The sequence below is a fragment of the Adiantum capillus-veneris genome, chromosome 7, assembly GCF_014529385.1.
Source record: "Adiantum capillus-veneris isolate H3 chromosome 7, ASM1452938v2, whole genome shotgun sequence".
Taxonomy (NCBI): Eukaryota; Viridiplantae; Streptophyta; class Polypodiopsida; order Polypodiales; family Pteridaceae; genus Adiantum; species Adiantum capillus-veneris.
Window position 1 is genome coordinate 168,168,126 of NC_140937.1, and position 20,637 is coordinate 168,188,762.

The window sequence follows — 20,637 nt, forward strand, 5'->3', positions numbered from 1 at the left end:
AATGCTAACGAAGCCAGATGATGCGGATGCGAAGTAAAGATGAAGATGAACCAAATACAAGCAACAGATGCAGATAAGAGTTGGAATTGATGACTATCTATGGAGTTACAGTCACAATTGACGGTCACTTAAGTTTTAGGATTTCCCGTCAAATGACCGCAAATGCGGCTTGTAATTATGTTTTGGGCTCATCAAGAGTTCCAAGTTGTAAACATTGAGCTATATTTAGATCCTAGGCAGTGCAGATAGCAGATCAAGTGAGTTTGGCCATTTGGGTGCCCGGCCACTTCTAAAAAGCCTAGAGAGTATATAACTCAAAACACACAATGTGAAAGGGAATTCTTACTCACTTGAGATAAGCTTTGTGAAGAAGGAGATGGCTATGGAGTTCTTGAGCTTCCTACGTGCGTGCATGGACGATTCGGCCTCATGCCAATAGCTAAACTCTAACCTCTTCTCTCTCATTTGCTCATGGTGTAATCAATGCTTGATTAATCAAAGATTAGTGGCTGATTTGTTGATTAATCTCTTTTTTTTCCTTCATATTTCCCTCTTGTTTAAGCATGCTACTAAGTGTGTGTAGGCTTGTGTAGAGTGTTGGTGCCCGATGTGGTCATTCTATGCTATTCTATGCTCATTGTGTGCTTGATTAGAGTTGGATTAGTGATTGATTAGAGAGTAGTGTGTGATTAAGCTTGTGTGTGAGAGATTAGGCCGAATGGTAGAGTAAGTAGTATGCTCACTCCTCGTAGCAACATCTTACCCTCTCCATAGCTTTCTTTGTGTGTAGGTTTCACCTTCTAATCCTCCATTTGGCACGCACAAGCCACTTGTGTGTTTCCATGCCCTAGCCGGATCCTACTCCTCGGATTGACATTATGTTGATGTCCTCCCTATGCTAGGATGATGTCCCAACATTGGCGCCATTGCCGGGGAGCGATTGCCTAAGCTAGAGGTGCCATTGGTGTGATTTAGGAGACACTAATTTGCCTAATTTTTTGTTAATTTTGTTAGTTTTTAGATTAGGTGTGTTGATTTATTGAGTGGTTTTTAGTGTGATTAGTACTTGGGTTAGCATTGATTATGCTTAGAACATCACAAAACAACCCACACACATCATTAGTTCTTGATTTTGATCCCTAATTTTGACCATCAAATTCACTAATTTTCACTAATTTTCCCTAACTTTGATGCTAATTTCCCATTGATTGATAAGTATTTTTTATGCTACACACAAGTAGAAAGTGAGTTGGGTGTATGGACAACATGCCTATGCGATCCACACACTCATATCCTACTCCATTTGTGCGCAAATCGTAGCCGAAATCACCTATTAATCACTAATTACATTCACTAATTATTTGGGCATTTTGTAAAGTGCTGATTTGGATTGATTATTTGATGCATGTCCATGATGATTATGTGTTTACATTCATGCTAAACGATGCTACACATTGATATTTTTGTTGGTTGGGTGTAGGTGATTTTACGGGATCCACACACACACACACACACACACACTAGTGTGTTGGGCACTAATCAAGTGCTTAATCTCTGAGTTTGTGGATAATTAAGGTGCTGAAATTAATGCTAATTCTCTGATTTTATGTGCAGGTTTGGTTCATGAACCATGTGCATTCATAAAATGCAAAACTATGTGCGATTTATGCCCGCTTGAGTGTAGACAGAAGTGCGATTTATGCCCGCTTGAGTGTAGACAGAAGTGCCTAATTTGGGGTAATTTGGGGCTGTTTTGGAGTCCAATTTGCTTATGAGAAGCATGTGATTGCTTATGGTTGTCAAAGAGTTATGGTTATGCTTTTTTAATTCCGTTGTGATGCCGAAATGCTGTCGAAATTCGGTCAAATTTGGTTATGTATGCTTATGTGCATGATTTGAAGCAAAAAGTGTGTTAATGATTGATTAAACTTGAGATTTGGATGCTCGAATTGATGTTTAATTGATGCAAAATGCTGTTCTGAGTGCGATTAGTCATCGTGCAAGAGAGGGTGATTTTTGTGTTTATTTAAGCGCAGTTTCGAGACGATTTGTGTGCTTAAAGAATGATGTTTTATGCGATTTGGATTAAGTAAGTGATCAATTTCGGTGTTTTGATTGCTTGATTGCGAATGTTTAGGTCGGTGGTTTGATCTAGAATTTTTGGGAATTTTCAGATAATTTTTGGCAAATTTTTGGTAATTTTTGACAATTTCTTTGCTAATTTTTACTCAAATGTGCTATTTATTGTTTCGGGGCTTTTTTTTTGTTGTTTTTGAGCGCTTTTGCGTGCTAGTTTATTTTTTTTACATTTTTAGGTTTTTTGTTTGATAAGATTTGATTTTTTAATTATATTTGTGTATTTTATTATTTTTTTGTGTTTCTATTTTTGTTTGTGTTTTGTGTTTTTTTAAAAATTATTTTTGTGTGTTTTTTATATTTTTTGTGTTTTTTTATTAATTTTGTGCATGATTTGATTTTTTGAGTGTTTTTTGATTATTTGTGTATTTTATTAATTTATTTTTATAAGTGTTTTTGAATTTTTGTGATTCTTTGAATTATTGTATGATTCTTGGAATTTTTAATGTGTTTTTGTATTTTATGTGTGCTTTTGTATCTGTTTTTGTTTTATGTGTGTTTTTTAATTTGATTGTGTGATTTTTTGTTATTTACTATAAAAAAAAAAAACTTACTTGCCTCCCTTATCCTGCCGCGCTGAACTGCCTGTCGCGCCGTGACTCGCACTGAGCTGGCCTTGACCTACCTCCTACGCTCTCGCGCTAGTTGCATTGACCTCCTATGTGAGCCTTGCCTCGAGGTCCTACGCATTCACTACTGCGGCTGGACATTCTACGCTACACGCGCTGCACCCGCCAAGTGTTGCTACGCGTACTGCAGGCGAGACCTCCTACGCGCTCACGGTCCTTGGCCCACGTGCCTTGGCTTTAAACACACCCACAGCTGGACCCACCTGCCTTGGCTGCCGACGCCGGCCCCGGACACACGCTGCCCCACCCTCACAGACTCACATGCTGCCTGCAGTCGACGCTGGAACACACACACACACACACACACACACACACTCAGTTGGATCCACCCGCCTTGGCCTGTAGTCGGCACATAGGGCTTGGCATATTCGCCATCAAGACCCCACCCACACACCACACATCGTCTCTGTCTCTCTCTCGCTTTACCTGACCCGCCATCCCGTGCAGCTCACCCTGGTGCCTGTTGTGCACTTTCCTTGGCCCACACAAACACACACATGCACAGACATACAACCCTGCGTTTAGCACATTCACTACACTTCGCTTTTCTCTTCCGTTAGGAGCAGGAGGAGATATCCGACATCCTATTTCCTCCTCCTCTGCTTCTGCATTGATGACGCAGATCCAGGGCGATCCTGCTGAGCTCGCAAGCCCACCCATGGCCTTGCTGACGCTACCTTGCACTGTTGATGCTAACATTCCCCTCCCGACTCTCGCCCTGGCTGATTGCTATGCGCACAAGTGAGCACGTGGCCACAATTGAGACGAGGTGAAGCGTAGAGAGCATCACACTGAGAGTAATTGTGAGACCATATCTTGCACATCTGTGACCTTCTACACTGAGCATACCCTCATTGCACATAGAGCAGGTGAGATAGGTTGATGACTGGGATGGCCGATTATCCTATAGATCTCATTGACACGTCGGAGATCATTTTGACTCACTCTTTTGCGACATTGGATTTGAGCCATTAGTTAGTGAGAGCGCCATTGAGACATTGACCACCCTTGCGACCTACCTGGTACATTGACAATCCCTAGTGCACGTTTCGAGCAAGATAGCCAATTGCGACTCTGGGAATGTGACACCAATCCACCATTTTGGGCAACGTCATTTGACACCAAGAGTATCAGTCATACTAGCGAGCTGCTCTAGACGAGATCATCGACTCTAGTTATTTGGAGTTTACTCTTAGTACTCTATTGCACATCACTTGAATCCTTGAGAGCACTGCATAGACGGTGTTAGAGACCTTGGCAAGCAATTGACATAAAGTGTGCATTAGATAGACTCTTACATAGCCAATTAGGGCTACATCAGAGGGCAATTAGGGCCATTATGGGACACACCTAGAGTGCATTGTTAGGCCACCTGGGAGCATACATTGCGACCCCGATTGTGCATAGCGTGGTGAGAATTTTGACTATAAATAATTGCGCATCTAGACCTGGACGAGAGCTTAGAATTAACAGGCTATTGCTTGTGAGATATACTCTGGGTCTTTAAACACCGTGTATTAGATCACATTGGTGATTGCATAGTAAACTTCATGCACATTGTACACGAGAGGAACCTATTACGTCCATTGCAGGAACTAGTGAGCGCCATTGAGACATTGTTGAATATTGAGATTCACATTGGCATCACTAGACCTACGATTGAGCACCTAGGAGAGGGGCTAGTGAGTCACTAATTGACGATACCGGCTTCATTTCTTATGAGAACTCTTGCAAGCCTGCGAGAAGTGTAACATCGAAGTAAACAATAGAAATTGGACAGTTAGGCCACAAACTAGAGTCAACCCAAGCATTGGATTTCATTAAGAGCCGACACGAATGCACGTGAGCTTTTCATCTTCGGAAAGCTGAAAATTGAAACGGAATGGGTCTCGAAGCCTTGCAAGTGAGCATTTAAACTTCTAATTCTAGCATATTGAAATTATCGTTTGGAAAAAAACCACTGGTCACCCGTGTGAAGGTGTAAAATCAAACCAAGTCCTAGTATAAAATTGTGAATCCATAGACAAGTTTGGTAGCGATGAGACCGTACACAAGGAACCTCGACTTGTCATAAGAGTCGCAAGTTTCTGCAAAGTTTCTGAATCATCCATTAGCTAGCAAATCAGTGCAAGTAGTGCATATATTCTTTTGTGCTAGCTTCAATCTAATTCAGCTGAAAGAGAGAGCTCAAGGCACAAGTGTGATTGTCAAGGGTACACCAAGAATTTTGTGTTCATTGTAAAACGGCAGTCCTGCTAAATAGACTTTTGCAGATTGTGTGCTAAAATAAACACAGGTTAGCTCAAACCAAGAATTTCTATGAAGGATGCAGTCGTTGCAGTACAGTGGTAAGTATCTTGCCAACTAGTGCTACAACTATACATGTAAATCAGATCGTCGAGATCACAACTAAGCCTAGCAGAGAGCTTTGAATTAGTAAAACCACTGGTCACCCGTGGGAGAGGCTAGAAAAAGGGAATACAAGTGCTCAGTAGGTCAGTTGAAAGAAAAAAATGGTGCAACAGATGCAACAGACATAGTCAATGGCAACATCGGCAAATCAAAGCAGTTATGATGTAGCTTCAAGCTCACTAATAACAAGCAAATCAGTTGGCATCAGGTTGCAGTTAATAGGTCATTTCAAAGACTTTCCATGCTACATGGACGATGCAGATAATCGCTATCTAAAGTCTAAACAAAATGCTCTGAAAAGCCCAACAATACAGGTTGTGGAAGTAGAAGAAGCTACCAACATGGCTAATTCACAAAAGAACCTAATGGAAGATTGTTTAGGATCAGTGTACATGAAGCTCAAACCAGGTAGTGAGTTGGACATAATAAAATTGTACATGCAAGATCTTCCAGAGGTTAGCAGTTTTTGAGTCACTGTGCACTTGATAAAGTCAAATTACAAGGACAAAAATAGTAGCAGTCTCTATAGAGATATGGAGGGTAGATGGTACAAAGAAGAAACACCTCAACAAGTGACGGACGAGCCAGATCAATGCTTCATAGCTCATGAAGATGGTTCAAAGTTGGGTTACAAATACGTGTCGACAAGTGATAATATTTACCGCTTGACAATGAGCTTACCTTTAGCTTCCAATGCAGATAAAGTGGTAGCTTAGAACAGAGAAATCACTCAAGAGACGGGGCCTACTATAATCAATCTGCCAAAAAATGAAGACACAGTCAGCAGGAAGGAATTCCTTGAAGCCATGTGTAAACGAAGGCTGTCTTCAACCACTTCAAAAGTCAACAAGCAACCTGAACCAACAGCCCTTCATTGGATCCACAAAACGAGATGGAAAGATCCAATTTATGCACATTCTAATGGACAAAGATGGGTTCAAGTCACGTGGGTAAGGACGTTTAGCGAGTCAGTTCCTAGGACACTATGGGCAACGCGCATTGGGGACAGGAGCTATGATATAGATGGAAGATGCTATGAATTAGATCTTATTGCAGATAAATTCTCAAAAAGAGCTGCAGCTTTCATCTTGTCACCTTCAACTCCACAAGAAAAAATTGAGCAACGGACACATGATGAAATGATATCTAACCAGGTACATATTGGTCACACTGCCACTATTGCACAAAGTCAATCACTAGAAGATAGGGAAGTGCACTTTAAAAGCTCTAGGCTTCCATTGACACATGATCAGACTTTGAATTTGTATGAGCACAATTCAACTCCTTTCATTACACAGATGAGTGCCACAACACAACAGTCACAGGTACAGAACACTACACATGCACCACAAAATGTACCAACACAAACACACGTACAATCAATGGAAGAATCAGCTATTGAGATAGCATGACTTCACAAAGACCTAGCTCAATCAGCTGAGCTAGATGACAAAGCTAGAATATCCACATCTGGCATAAGAAAGATGCCTCTTACAGATAGGGAACACTCTCGGATGGGGGGAGTCCAATCTCCACCTTACTTACTGCAATCAAGACAACCCTATCAACTGCAAATAGCAAAAGAGAGTCACAATACTCTCTTACAAATCAGCGAACAATAGAAGCCAAATACAGGATCGAAGCGACAATAGAGTCCTAAGACTATACAGAAGCCACAGATAAAGGATCATATGTTCATAACAGACATAGAATTAAAGTTGGTCACAGAAGCAGGGGCTGAAACAACCATCTACCAGGGTTACAATGGAAGCTATTACAAGCTTCTTGAGAATGCCACAGTCGAAAAAGATAAGGGCAATCAGTCAAAGCCAGCGTCAGTGTTGGTTTTCAAGTATCTACATGTCATGCTGATGACATATTTGATCAAAGATACTATGGGCAACGAATACCAACAATATTATGAACAGATACCTCGACCTTGTATAGAACAAATAGGAATAGATGTGGCATTAATCATCTAATACCCAATTGCCCAGTAAAGATGCACTTAGATATGATGAAGCAGCAAAACCAAGACAGTATCAGACTGCAAGTAGCAGAATCATTAAAGCAGACGTCTCCAAATCGAAAGTCGCCAGAAAGAAAGCATACCTTGTCAAAGGATACCAGAGACAAACTAATGACTAAAATATTGGACGTCAAAGGCGTCAATGATATTTCGATTGAAAATCAAGCTGCCAAAAAAGATCAGCTACAAAAGATGGTCTCAAATAGCTTGGAATTTTTCAGGCCTGAAGTCGAAAGATCCGATAAAGATGCAGCGGATGATCCAGTGTCAGAGGAAGTGGATGAAGAAATTATATGTGACCTAGAACCAGAGTGGGTACGGGCAGTCAAGGACTTGCCACTGAAGATTTCAACAAGCAGAAATGTGGAATCAAAGATTCTACATAATAATGCTAATAGCACAGATAGTTCAGCACTAATGAATGTACATCAGAATTCAACAGAGCCAGAGATCAAGTCTCAAAGCCAAGAAATAGACATCTCAATGTGTTCAAAGGCAGACTTGAGTCAAAAGGCAGAGGTAGTCATAAAGTCAGATCCTAATATTTTCTCGCCAATGGAAGATGCCACAGAACCAAAGGTGACATAAATCACAATTAACATGAACAATCAGAAGCAAATGGTGCATCAAGCACATGAAGCCTATCAAAAGACTTACAAACAGATCAATAAAGAGCAATGTGAACCAAAGTCCACGGTAAGCATTGCATCTGGAGAAAAGAGTCAACATACTTCTGTCCAGCTGGCAGAGGAAATTAAAGACTTAAACAGATTGTCAAAAATAGAGGCACAAAGGACTGTTCAAGTCAGTTTAGATGCAGAACTCACCAAAGCATGCCATCCACAAGCAGAGAAGTCCAACAAGGAAGTCACAAATGCAACTAAACAATCAACGCGAACAGCTATGGATTCAACACCCCAGGGAAAGATAGACCAACAATCTAGACTAAAGTATAAGAAGGTCTTTCAACCAAACTACCCAACCAGGAATAAACAAAAACACAAGCAGCACATCAAAACCTATGCTGCGGCCAATGACATCAATGTCGAAGATCCAGTTTGGGTAAATGATCCTAGTCCAAAAAATTCAGGTAAACAAATGGGATGGATTGCCTCCCAGTACAGCTTAGAAGAGCAAGGCTACTACAGTGGTCAACCAAATGTTTGGTTACCTAAACCAAAGATATCAGGCTATACAATAGAAAATGGCCTCAAAACAAAACAACAAACAGGAAAATCAAGATCAAAGTCAACTCAAAATAGGAGATTGAACAACAGGGCTAGAAACAGGTTCAAAAACGATTCGCAATCTAGAAAGCCTACATATCTTCGAGGGAATTTACCAACCATGATTCCCAAAAAGGGCAAGGAACAGATACAATTGAATACAAAAGTACATACAAAAATATTTGTGCCATTAAATATACTTAAAGCGCAGGGATATTACAAAGGACAAAAACAAATCTAGCTACCCAAGGCACCAAGACCAGATTTTACACAACTTGAAGATAATTACAGCTACAAACATCGACAAATCAAGGATACGGGTCCAAAAATTCAGTATGTCGTCTGTAAAAACAATCCAACAACAAATAGCAGATACAAATGGGTGCCAAAGCAGACAAACGTGCAGAAGAAGATTGAAGTCAGCTCCCACTTCCAACAAAATGAAACTCGCCAATCTTCTCAGATAATGGACCAAAAGTTAAAACAAGCAATTTTGACAACCAAGGTCACCCAGGTATGGCAGGAAAAACCTACTTGCCAATATGGTCCTTTAATAACCCTCTTTTTGAGGATATGAGCTCTAAATGTCTAGATATATACTTTGCTGAGAGCTCAAGACAGTAGTCAAGTCGAGAAAATGTCAAGAGTCGGGCAGTTGAGCCGATAAATGAGCAAAGCGTTAGACCTAAGCTTCAAGTCCTAATATTTTTATGTGGTCTATGAGTCTAGCTAATTAGGCTACAACTCAAGCTGGAAGAGTTGAGCGTAATTATATCAAGTCGCTCATTTTGAATAGGTGAGCATAGTCAATGTATTATTTTGATCATGGTGGCGAGGCGAAGTGTTCAAACCAAAACACACACGCACTTGTGCACATTAGGAGAGTACAAACCATTGCATCAAACACCCTTCTCAAGAGTAGTGAAAGCTAGTAAAGTGAATTTAATTTACTTTTTTAGCTGCATTAACTCTGAGGAGCACCCATCTATACTCTTCTCTCGCACAGCATAATCTTACCCATGCATAAATCTGTGCAAGCATATATAATGTCCCATAATTGGACATTTGTATTAAGCACTCTTTATTGTTCCACCCATGCACTCACCTTGCAGGTACACGCAGCAACAAAGCAACTCCAGACTCAAGGCAGATCATCGACCCTTTTTAAGGGACGAAAGGCTTAAACAATTCACTTTAACATTATTTATATAAGCCCACTAAATTCAATCCCTAAACACCAATCATTGTATATTCCCATAATAAGATCACATACCTTTGGGCACTTTTTCCCATGAGGTTTTTCCCCATTGGTAATCCAGGGTTTCCAGACCCTAACACACTATACATAGCCTTATATTTTTCTTTATTTCCATAATAAATCAAGCCAATTGCTTTTACTTGAACCCAAATGCCTAATCTCATATTCACCAGCAAGTCAACCCAACAGCTTACATCTCTTCAGAACAACATTCACCACCAATTTCAAATCTCTCCAGTGCAAGCCAACCATGCAGCGCACGAGGACGTGCACTGAAATCGGATGGGGGGAGTGTTTGGCGGCTAAGTCAACAATGGCCAAACGGGCCAGTCAAAGATGCTATTTACTATTTTTAGTAAATGCTAACGAAGCCAAATGATGAGGATGCGAAGTAAAGATGAAGATGAACCAAATACAAGCAGCAGATGCAGATAAGATTTGGAATTGATGACTATCTATGGAGTTACGATCACAATTGATGGTCACTTAAGTTTTAGGATTTCCCGTCAAATGACCGCAAATGCGGGTTGTAATTATGTTTTGGGCTCATCAAGAGTTCCAAGTTGTAAACATTGAGATATATTTAGATCCTAGGCAGTGCAGATAGCAGATTAAGTGAGTTTGGCCATTTGGGTGCCCGGCCACTTCTAAAAAGCCTAGAGAGTATATAACTCAAAACACACAATGTGAAAGAAAATTCTTACTCACTTGAGATAAGCTTTGTGAAGAAGGAGATGGATATGGAGTTCTATGCGCGTGCATGGACGATTTGGCCTCATGCCAATAGCTAAACTCTAACCTCTTCTCTCTCATTTGCTCATGGTGTAATCAATGCTTGATTAATCAAAGATTAGTGTCTGATTTGTTGATTAATCTCTCTCTTTTTTTCACATTTCCCTCTTGTTTAAGCATGCTACTAAGTGTGTGTAGGCTTGTGTAGAGTGTTGGTGCCCGGTGTGGTCATTCTATGATATTCTATGCTCATTGTGTGCTTGATTAGAGTTGGATTAGTGATTGATTAGAGAGTAGTGCGTGATTAAGCTTGTGTGTGAGAGATTAGGCCGAATGGTAGAGTAAGTAGTGTGCTCACTCCTCGTAGCAACATCTTACCCTCTCCATAGCTTTCTTTGTGTGTAGGTTTCACCTTCTAATCCTCCATTTGGCACGCATAAGCCACTTGTGTGTTTCCATGCCCTAGCCGGATCCTACTCCTCGGATTGACATTATGTTGATGTCCTCCCTATGCCAGGATGACGTCCCAACATTGAGCTCTAGAATCAAGCAATGCCGTCGATTCAACTTGATTGCTACCCACTTTGACTACAATTATTGGTTCCACTGTGTCTTCATCAAAATTCGTTAATCGAATAGCATTTATTCGCAACGGTGATCCACTTTGTTGTTGTTGTCGTAGAAGTCTTCTTTTTGCAATGCATTGTTTTGCTTCTGCTTCTTCTCGTACCCTCTGTTTCTCCTTCATCCGTTGTTTTTCTTGATGGATTTGTTGAAGCATATCCCGTGTTAGTGGTAAATGATACTTTTTTAACCGACACCCACTAATCCAATTTGTCATTTCTTCTCCTGCAAATGTAGCAAGTTTGACAGCTCCACTTTGTGATAAGTCACTAATCACAAAGGGTCCCATCCCTCGATTTTTAAGTTTCTTGGCATGTTGCTTCAAAGTATAAACAAGTACATAATCACCTATTTTGAACTCTTTCGTACACACATGCTTGTCAAAAAACTCTTTTTGTCTTCTCTTTTTAGCATAGATCGAAGCTACAACTCTCAGTCGAAGTTTATCTAGCTTTTCAAGATCATCTATTCTTGAAGAGAGCTCATGGCTTGTCCATTCTAAGCGTTTCTCTACTCGTAGAGTTGGAACTAAAAACTATATGGTTAATATAGCGTTTAGACCAAACACCATGTTGTATGGTGTTGTTCCGATTGATGTTTTGTAAGCTACCCTGTATGCCCATAGTGTTGAGTGTAATTGCTGATCCTAGTCTGTCCTTGACTCTGATACAATTTTAGTCATTACAGTGCATAGTGTCTTATTTGTGGCCCCAGCTTGTCCATTTTCCTGTGGATGATATGGAGCAGATTTTCTATGTATGACCATGAATTCCTCTAGCAGGTATTCAATGACTTCATTAAGAAAATGGGTTTCTTGATCACTGACAATTTCTATTGGTAACCCGTATTGTACAAAGACATTTTTATACAAAATTTGTGCAGTGGTTCTTGCGTCTGCTTTTTGTGTTGCTTTGGCTTTAGCCCATTTTGTAAGATAGTCCGTAGCCACAATGATATATTGGGTATGGGTGCGATATGCAGGGGGTGAAATAGGTCCCACAATATCAATTCCCCATTTTGCAAATGCCCATGCTCCCATCATTGTCCATAGTGGAATCTCATCTCTCTTTATCGGCACCTTAGTGCGTTGACATGCGTCACAACGCTTTACAAACTCCTCAACATCCATGTGCAATGTAGGCCACCATATACCTGCAGTTAAGACAATTTTTACCGTCTTATCGCCTGAAAAAGGCCTCCACTTATTCCTCCATGTGCGTGTTCTAGAATCAGCAAAGGTATTCACTTTCACTTGCACAGATTATAAGTTGATTGTCCTTTCCTCTCTTATAATGTTGATTTCCAATTAAATTAAAGTCTCGAGCCTCCAACTCTATAGCCCTTTTCGCGCTTTTGTTAAGATAACACTCAAATTCCTCTAGATTTATACATAATCGTAGAATTTGGTCCCAGCCTAGATGGTACAGTCGTCTTGCAATCAACTGAAAGTTTTTTGTTTGTCGAAATGTTTGTTGTTTGGATCTGTCCTCCTTGTTATCAAATCTACCTCCAAAGCAAAGAATGCTAACAATTTCCTGAGACCATTTGGGTATCATTTCAATATTGAAAAGATAAGCATCAGGTATGTCATCGTCTACTCCTTCAGGAGCTTCCCCGTTTTGTAGCCTTAAAAGATGATCCGTCCGTAGATGAGTTTTACCCTTTTTTACTACCACTGTGAAGTCAAACTCTAGCAATATAATAAACCAGTGTACAATTCTCCTAGTATTGCATGGTTTATTTACTAGATACAAAAGAGCTTGATGATCTGTGAAGAACACAAATTTGTTTGCAAGCAAGTAATGCCGAAATTTCTTTACAGCATAAATCATTCCTAATCCCTCTCTTTTAGTGGTGGTGTAGTTCTTTTCTGACTTCGGATTTTCTTGATTAGGTCTGCTAATCTGGAACTGTACTTTTACCCGAATGTTTGTTAGTCTAGAGGTAAAGTCTTAATTCCATCTTTGCTCTATCAAAAGGTCAAACAAGGTCCAATTTCACTTCTGAAAGAAGTTCTGGAACTCTTAAGTCAATTAGAACATCACTCTATGTCCACAATCAGATTTTGACTTCAAACAGACCCTGTAGACATCATACACGTAGTATGTCTACCTGCTCTGTTTTGGATGAAATTTGCACTATAGATTCTCCTTGATGTGCTGAGTCCACAATTGTTCTCACTTTTTGATTTGGACACCTATAAGCTGGTCAATTGATCAGAAATCTATTCCAACATCCTGATGTTGATCTGGCCAGTTAGATCCACTCCAATTTGGACCAAAATTGACTAGGAGGCTTGCCTAAGGCTATACAATACCTTGCTATGCCTACAGTCAGATTTTGACTTCAATATCATGTAGTAGATATCCTACATGTAGCATGTCTAACTGCTCAAAATTGCTCCAAATTCAAACCACAGCCTCCCCTTAAGGTGCTGATCACTTTGGTATGATCAAAGTTGGATTTGGAGTGCTAAATCACTGTGAACACATCCTACGCGTAGGATGTCTAATGCTCGGTTTGACTCCAAACTGGAGCCACAACTTCTCTTTGATGTCAGCGGCCCAATGCTATGCTTAGATTTTAGTTTGGATTTCAAAAGACCCCAAATTTAGCTATTCTAGCCTTTTTCAGTCAAAAATGCTAAAGTATGCTTAAAACCCAATTTTGTCACCCAATTGAGATGAAACCTTTCTCATGCACTCAATAAATCATGTAGATCATGCTCATGAAGACATCCTATGGTTTTGGTCTTAAAATAATGCCTTGGCACAATTTGGTAAGATGTCTAGCAATTTCCTTTCTTTTGGCCTTATCCTATCAAGATATGATCAAGTTCCCCCTTCCATGCGAAAATAGGGTAATTGCTACCTTCTAGACACACTGGTCAACTCAGATTTTCAAAATTCTCACCAGAACACCCTGTAGACATCCTACACGTAGGATGTCTACTGCTCCTTTTCTTAGACTAAAGTGCTACTTTGCCTTCCCTATGCTCTCAGCAAGTGAATATGCCTTACAAGTGAAAAAATATGCAAATTTCTCTCAATTTAAACCTTTTTCGAACTTTTACGTTTTTTGAGTCCGCCTTTTAGCTTTTGGGCAATCCAATAAGGGAAAAACACTCAAGTCTATATGTTACTAGGGTGAAACTCACCTTCTGAACACATAGGCAACCTCAGTTTCCCCAAATTCCTTGCTAAAATCCCCCTGGAGACATGCTACACGTAGGATGTCTACTGTCTTAAAATTTAAACTTTTTTCTGACAGAAGTACTCCCTATGCTCTGCAGCTCTCTCAGAAATACTCACAGAAACTTTTGAACTTCAATTCAGCTTCTAAACACTCTTTTCCGTCTTTTACAGCTCTTTGATGAGCCTAACAACAAATATAACATGCATGAAGTGCTCCAGATCATAAATCATGATGTCCTACTTACCCTACTCCTACTCATCATGTGAGATAGTGATTTTGGTGTCTCGGTTGCTTTCTGGCCTCTCCAGACACTCAAGCTATCCTGACACCGCCTCAACCACTCCAACTCCTACTCTCCTACCTAATACTACCTAAGTCTAAGGATCTAGGCCAGGCACATGCTTCCTAGACTCCTGCTAAGACCTAGAGAGTCCCCAACCCTCTGATCCTATCTAAATGTAAAATAAGACTCTGGTAAGCCAGAGAATCCCTATCCTCAAGGACTAGTCTCGGTCACCTACCTAGGGTTTTCGTCCCCGGAAACGGCGCCAATGTTGGCGGATACGCTGCGGACGGACGTCAACACAGCGAGAACTCACCTAACAAGATTTGTCAGCTAAGGACGAAGCTCGACCCACAGGGGCGTGGAAGCAAGCATAGGGTGTCAACCTACACTCGATTGACTATTGACTACTTCCTACATAGGTCTCTACCCAATGTCTAAGTTACAACCTTCAAGAGTACAAAAGAGGAGATTTCTTACAACGCTTTCAAGAGCCAAATACCCATCAAACGTTCTTGAAACGCTACGGAACTTGAGGGAAATCCTATTAACACCAATAGGTCGCTCTCCCTAAGGTCCATGAACCAAAACTCCAATCCTAAACACCCGGTGCAAAATCACGTAGGATGTCTGGTCGAAATTTACAGAACGACAATTTTGAAAACTAAAGTGCCTAATGTGTAGCTCTACTCATTGTGAACGCGTGGATATATTGAAATGCAAAAATGGACAACGTATGCTCACCGAATCACCAGATATAGCTCGTGGATCGATCTCGCAAAGCCGGGCCGTACACCTGCAATGTAGGTGTTGGCGTGTAGCTCTCTTTGGGGGCAACATGCTGGACTTCTCCACTTTCAATTTCGACCACTAGTGTGTGCGTAGCGTCAAGATAAAGCTCTCACTCTCTCGAGATCGTACATAGAGTACGCTCAACTCACACATACAAAACTTATAAAAAATGACAAAAAGGGTTTTTCGCATTAAGGTCAAAAGTGGTATAAATACCTTACAATCTCAAACCCTAATGTTCCAATTTAACCATTTACTCATTCTAAATGTCAAAAATGGGATACAATTTGGAAGCTTCTGCAAGCCCCACTATTTACAAAGGTGAAATGTCGATTTCTTCTCAATTAATGAATAATTACAAAGGGAATTAGTATCTCGTCGGGCAATCATCCTCTGTTGGGTGTGTCCAGCTGCTAACAGACACTTGTAGATGAAGATGCAATGGATGAAGACAATCCGCCAGAACGAGTTGGGGCAGAGTTATGTCTACAGTTAGAGATAGAGGATGATACGGTGCAAGATCTTATCGATGATGCCTCACTAGTCGAGGCCTGTAAGTGTTTGTGTGAAGACGTTGATTTAAAATTAAGCTCTTTCTTAATTTAAACAAAGGTGTTCTGACGCTTTCTTTTACTTTCTTTGTGCAAGACTTTAGTATGGCAGACCAGTCACCAGATCTCGCTTCTATGAGTGCGGATGTATTTAGGGGCTTCATCACACGGATGACGCCCACTCAGATGGCAGATACGTCTCAATATTGAATAGCCAGAGATATGGGTACCATGCCTCCGGGCTTCACACTCGAGGGTCCGACGCCTATGGGGGGGGGGGGCTATGGGTACGATGCCTGCGAGGTCTTCCATCACGACCGATTCGACACCTAGGGGTACGACAGAGGTGGGTACATCAACATCTCCGCACCATAGGTGCACTCTCCGATCTCGGTGATCTTCAGGTGGAGGTGGTGGTTGCTGTGGAGGAGGGTCCACAGATGCTTCGACCCCTCCTCGCTCACGACCCCCGTCCTACCCAGGCACACCTCTCGACACACCTCTTAGCACACCTCGAACACCTTGGGGGACACACGATCCTAGTGCCTCCAAGGTCTATACTGTACGGGTAGATGGACAGGTCGACATGGATAGTGTCGGGACTGAGATGAGACAGCGGATTCACCAGCTTGCGGAGCTGCAGTTTTCTACCACCACCATGACGTCTTGGCCTAATCAAGATCGTAGCAAAATCAATTATATAGTGGAAACCATCATGAGAGAGTATCAACCTGCTCCGGGTTCAGAGGAGCTTCCGAGGAGGTGGATCACGAATGTTGCATGGGACACCGTGAAACATCGTTGAGATGCAGCTCGTTGGGCTTTCAGGCAGGGCTCTCGTTGAAGCCTTCGGGCATCTCACACGAGTCATGGCAGCAGATCAGGGAGGATGAGCAGACAGCGGACACGAGGTTCAGACAGCCGCGTCTCGCCACGAAGGTACATAGGAAGACCAGGGACACATTTCATCTTGGCAACGGAGGCTTCGACACCTTTCGCTATGAGTTTGTGAGTTTCCAATCCAATCCTAGCTATGGCGTTTTTTTTCAAGAGCGATGAATCATGTATTCTTAATTACTTTGGTTTTTGTATAAACACAGAATCTTGCAATGCATCGAGCCCCGACACGCCAGAAGGAGACAGATGGATATCGGAGAGGCATTTATGAAGTACTGAATGATCTTGCTGTCGCAGGAGAGCGTGTAGACTGGGAGGCCTTAGAGTCTCGCTGATCGATTCAGGTGAGACGTTTGATCGAGACAAATAATATGTGTGAGTTGACTAAATTAATTAAGTATATGTGAAGTAATATCATACTAATTTTGTGACTTGTCCCTTTATGTACAGGTTGTGATGCGTGAGTCATTAGTGGATTTCTATATATGTTTTGTGAAACAAAGACACATCTCTGTGTTTCTTTCTTGTATAGACATGGTTATGGTTATTGTTTATTGTTTACGGACGTTATGGTTATGGTTATTGTTCTGTTTATGGTGTATGTTTAACTTTATGGTTATGGTTATGGTTATTGTTTTGTTTATGGTTATGGTTATCGTTATGGTTTTGATCAATATGATTATGGTTATGGTTTTAATTTGGTTATGGTTTTGCCCAAAGTTCGTTATATATGAAGTTCGTTATGGTTATGGTTTTGCCCAAAGTTCGTTATATATGAAGTTCGGTTATGGTTATGGTTTTAATTTGGTTATGGTTTTGCACAAAGTTTGTTTCATTTCTTCCATCAAGTTGTGCCTTAAATCTCATGTGAAATCCTACATGGATATCATGTAGGAGGCGTATACATATGGTTTTGTTTTTGAAATTTTATGTTAAAACGAAGAGAACTCTCCCGAAATTTCTGCGGGAGCACGGTAGATTTTGGTGCTACTCGCTTTTTTTGGCAGAGGACAGGCAGTCTGGCTGTGGCTGTGTCCGTCTTTTCACTGGGCAAAGGCCAGACTGTCCTCTGTCCAAGATTTTCTTTTTTGATATGGTCGTCGAAATACGTGTCAATACAGGCATCGAAATACGCATAAAAAACAAGTGCCTTTTGACGCAGATATCGATGCGTATTTCGACGGTTTCACAAGGACGAAGATTTCGACGCAGTTTTCGACGGCTCGCATCGAAATCTGCGTCGAAGGCACCTGTTTTTATTGTAGTGATGGATTTTATGATAAAGAGTTGCGATTTTGATATTATGTTCTAAATGAATGGGAATGATGCATATTTTTCAAAATTGATTGATTTAGATAAGAAATTTTTTATTTGTGCATGAATACATGCATATGAATTCCCATGCCAATATCACAACAACATGGCATATTCTTGTATGAGTGTCCATGCTAATATGACAACAACATTGTTCAATGAATTTTTTTTTATTGAATGAGTATAAAAAAAGAGGTCTTCTATTGATACAACTTATATTAAGTACAAAATAATATTTACCACCCATTCACCCAGCATAAGAAGTCATACTCATGTTTTGAAGAAAAAAGGACATTGTTCATGTTGTACTTGCGTTTTGAAGCAAAAAGAGTTCTCTTGACTAAATACATTTATACATTGTAAACAAAAACAGTGATATCATTTCAAACTAAAAATACAAAGAAAAATTTGTATCCTTAAATTAGAATTCACTCCATTAATAAAGAAGTCCCCTTTCACTAGGGTGAACTTTGTGGAAACATCCAAGTTACAACAAGGTCTAAATATTTATAGTGGATCCATTTACACAAGATACGAGTACAATATAAATAATTCTCTACTCAAAGCAACAAGGAAAAGAGCACCCATAAGAAGGATGCACTCCATTAATAAAGAGTCCCCCAAATGTTAAGGTGCACTCCATGTGAAACACATTAGATTGAACAGAAGTCCCCTTACAATAGGGTACACTTCAAGTAGAAAAAAATAATGTGATAAATGGTTGGATGAAAGATAAATGTACAATTTATATTCACCTTGAATAACAATTTACAATGAACCAGTTCTAATTGATATCTGGTTTTGTGTACAATTGATATCTCTGTCACTACATTCTTGCCAAATAACTTCAACATGTGACTCTCAACACTGTCTTCTTGACAAGTAGAAATTCATGATATAAGTTGTCTCAGGATCCTCTACCTTGTTCACAATTGTATTGGAAGTATAACTCCTCTTGTTTCTTGCACACAACCATCCCACTAACCATGGAGCTATTGTACCTTCTAAGAAACATTGAAGTTGTTCAAATTTTTGTCTCTAAAATTTTGAAAATATGAGATAATTTCTTGGCATATTCCACATCACTCTATATGGATTATCATAAAAAATTAATGTGTTGCTAGCATGTAGATCCTCAAGCATCTCCCAAACCGAAGTCAAATTGTTATGATAAACTCTTTTATATCCAATCATGATATTTGGATTTTGACAATGCTTATTGCTTATAAACATCTTGAACTTTGAACAATGCCTAAGAAAGCACATCTCAAGTTTATGTTGAGCTTTGGTTAGGTTATAGCAACTCCATATCCAAGGTTCAAAATAATCAAAACAAAAGTCCAAGAAAGCTTCAGCATCATGGTGCACCACATGATAAACTTCATCTTTGTCAAGCACAATTCACATGTGCTCGGCCCATGATGGAGCAATATCACCGTGTCGCATTTCAATTGAATGAAGTAGTAAACCCTCTATATCTAAGATAAGAACCCTCCGTTGTTGCTTCAAGGTAAGTAGTAACTGAGTAGGGGGTGGTTGATGGCTTCGATGAGGCCCCATAAAAAGTTAAATAGAAGAATTTTCTCTTTCAAATGAATTATCCCAATCTAAAAACAACATATTTCTTTCTTTTGGCTCTTTAAAAAAACACGAAATATTTAGTTGCTATTCATTTTCAAACCTTAAAACAAAATTGATGGTTTTAGCATTCAACATTTGATCACTATAGACATCCAAAAGAATCTTAAATTGGTATCACAATACTAAAAAACCACGTGATTATAAAAGTAGGGCAATTTGTCAATACATAAGTAAACTTTAAAGCTCTCCAAATCAATTGATACAATTGGTCTGAAAACCAACGGTGAAGTATAATTAGGGGAAAATTGGTCTAAAAACCAATGGTTCAATATCATTTAGACTAAGAATTGGGAAGTAGTTGCATCAAAGATCTACCACTTGGCCATTCTAACCATGTCTTAAAGTTAGGTGCAATCAACACTTGTCCATCATAACACTTGTAATTTAAGACAATGTTTGTGGGATGAGTAGATACTTGATCCACCACTTGGATATTTATACTAAGAATTGCAAATTAGATGCATCAAGGATCAACCACATGGCCATTATAACGAAGGCTTGAATTGTGGATCCAATTGTTGGTGTCTCCAAGATCCACCACTTGGTCATTTAGACTAAGAATTGGGAATTAGATACATCAAAGATCCACCTTTTGGCCATTATAACAAAGGCTTAAATTGTGGATCCAATTCATTAGGAAAAATATGAACCCTCTAGGGGCCCTTTGGGATTAAGGTTAATTAGAGGCCGGCCAATAGGAAGAGGGTGGTGGACTCACTATATACCCTCAAAAAAAGTAGGGGGACAAGGTAGCGTTACACCTCTTGGCCTCTTACCTAGTGAGAAGGTACGGGAGGTGGCTAGGAGAAAGGGAGGGGGGGGGACCACTTTGACCTCTTTTCCCCCACTTTTTGGTCCGGATTTAAAAATACATTAAAAAATTCAAATTTTCAAAAAATTTCAAATTTCAAGTTTTCC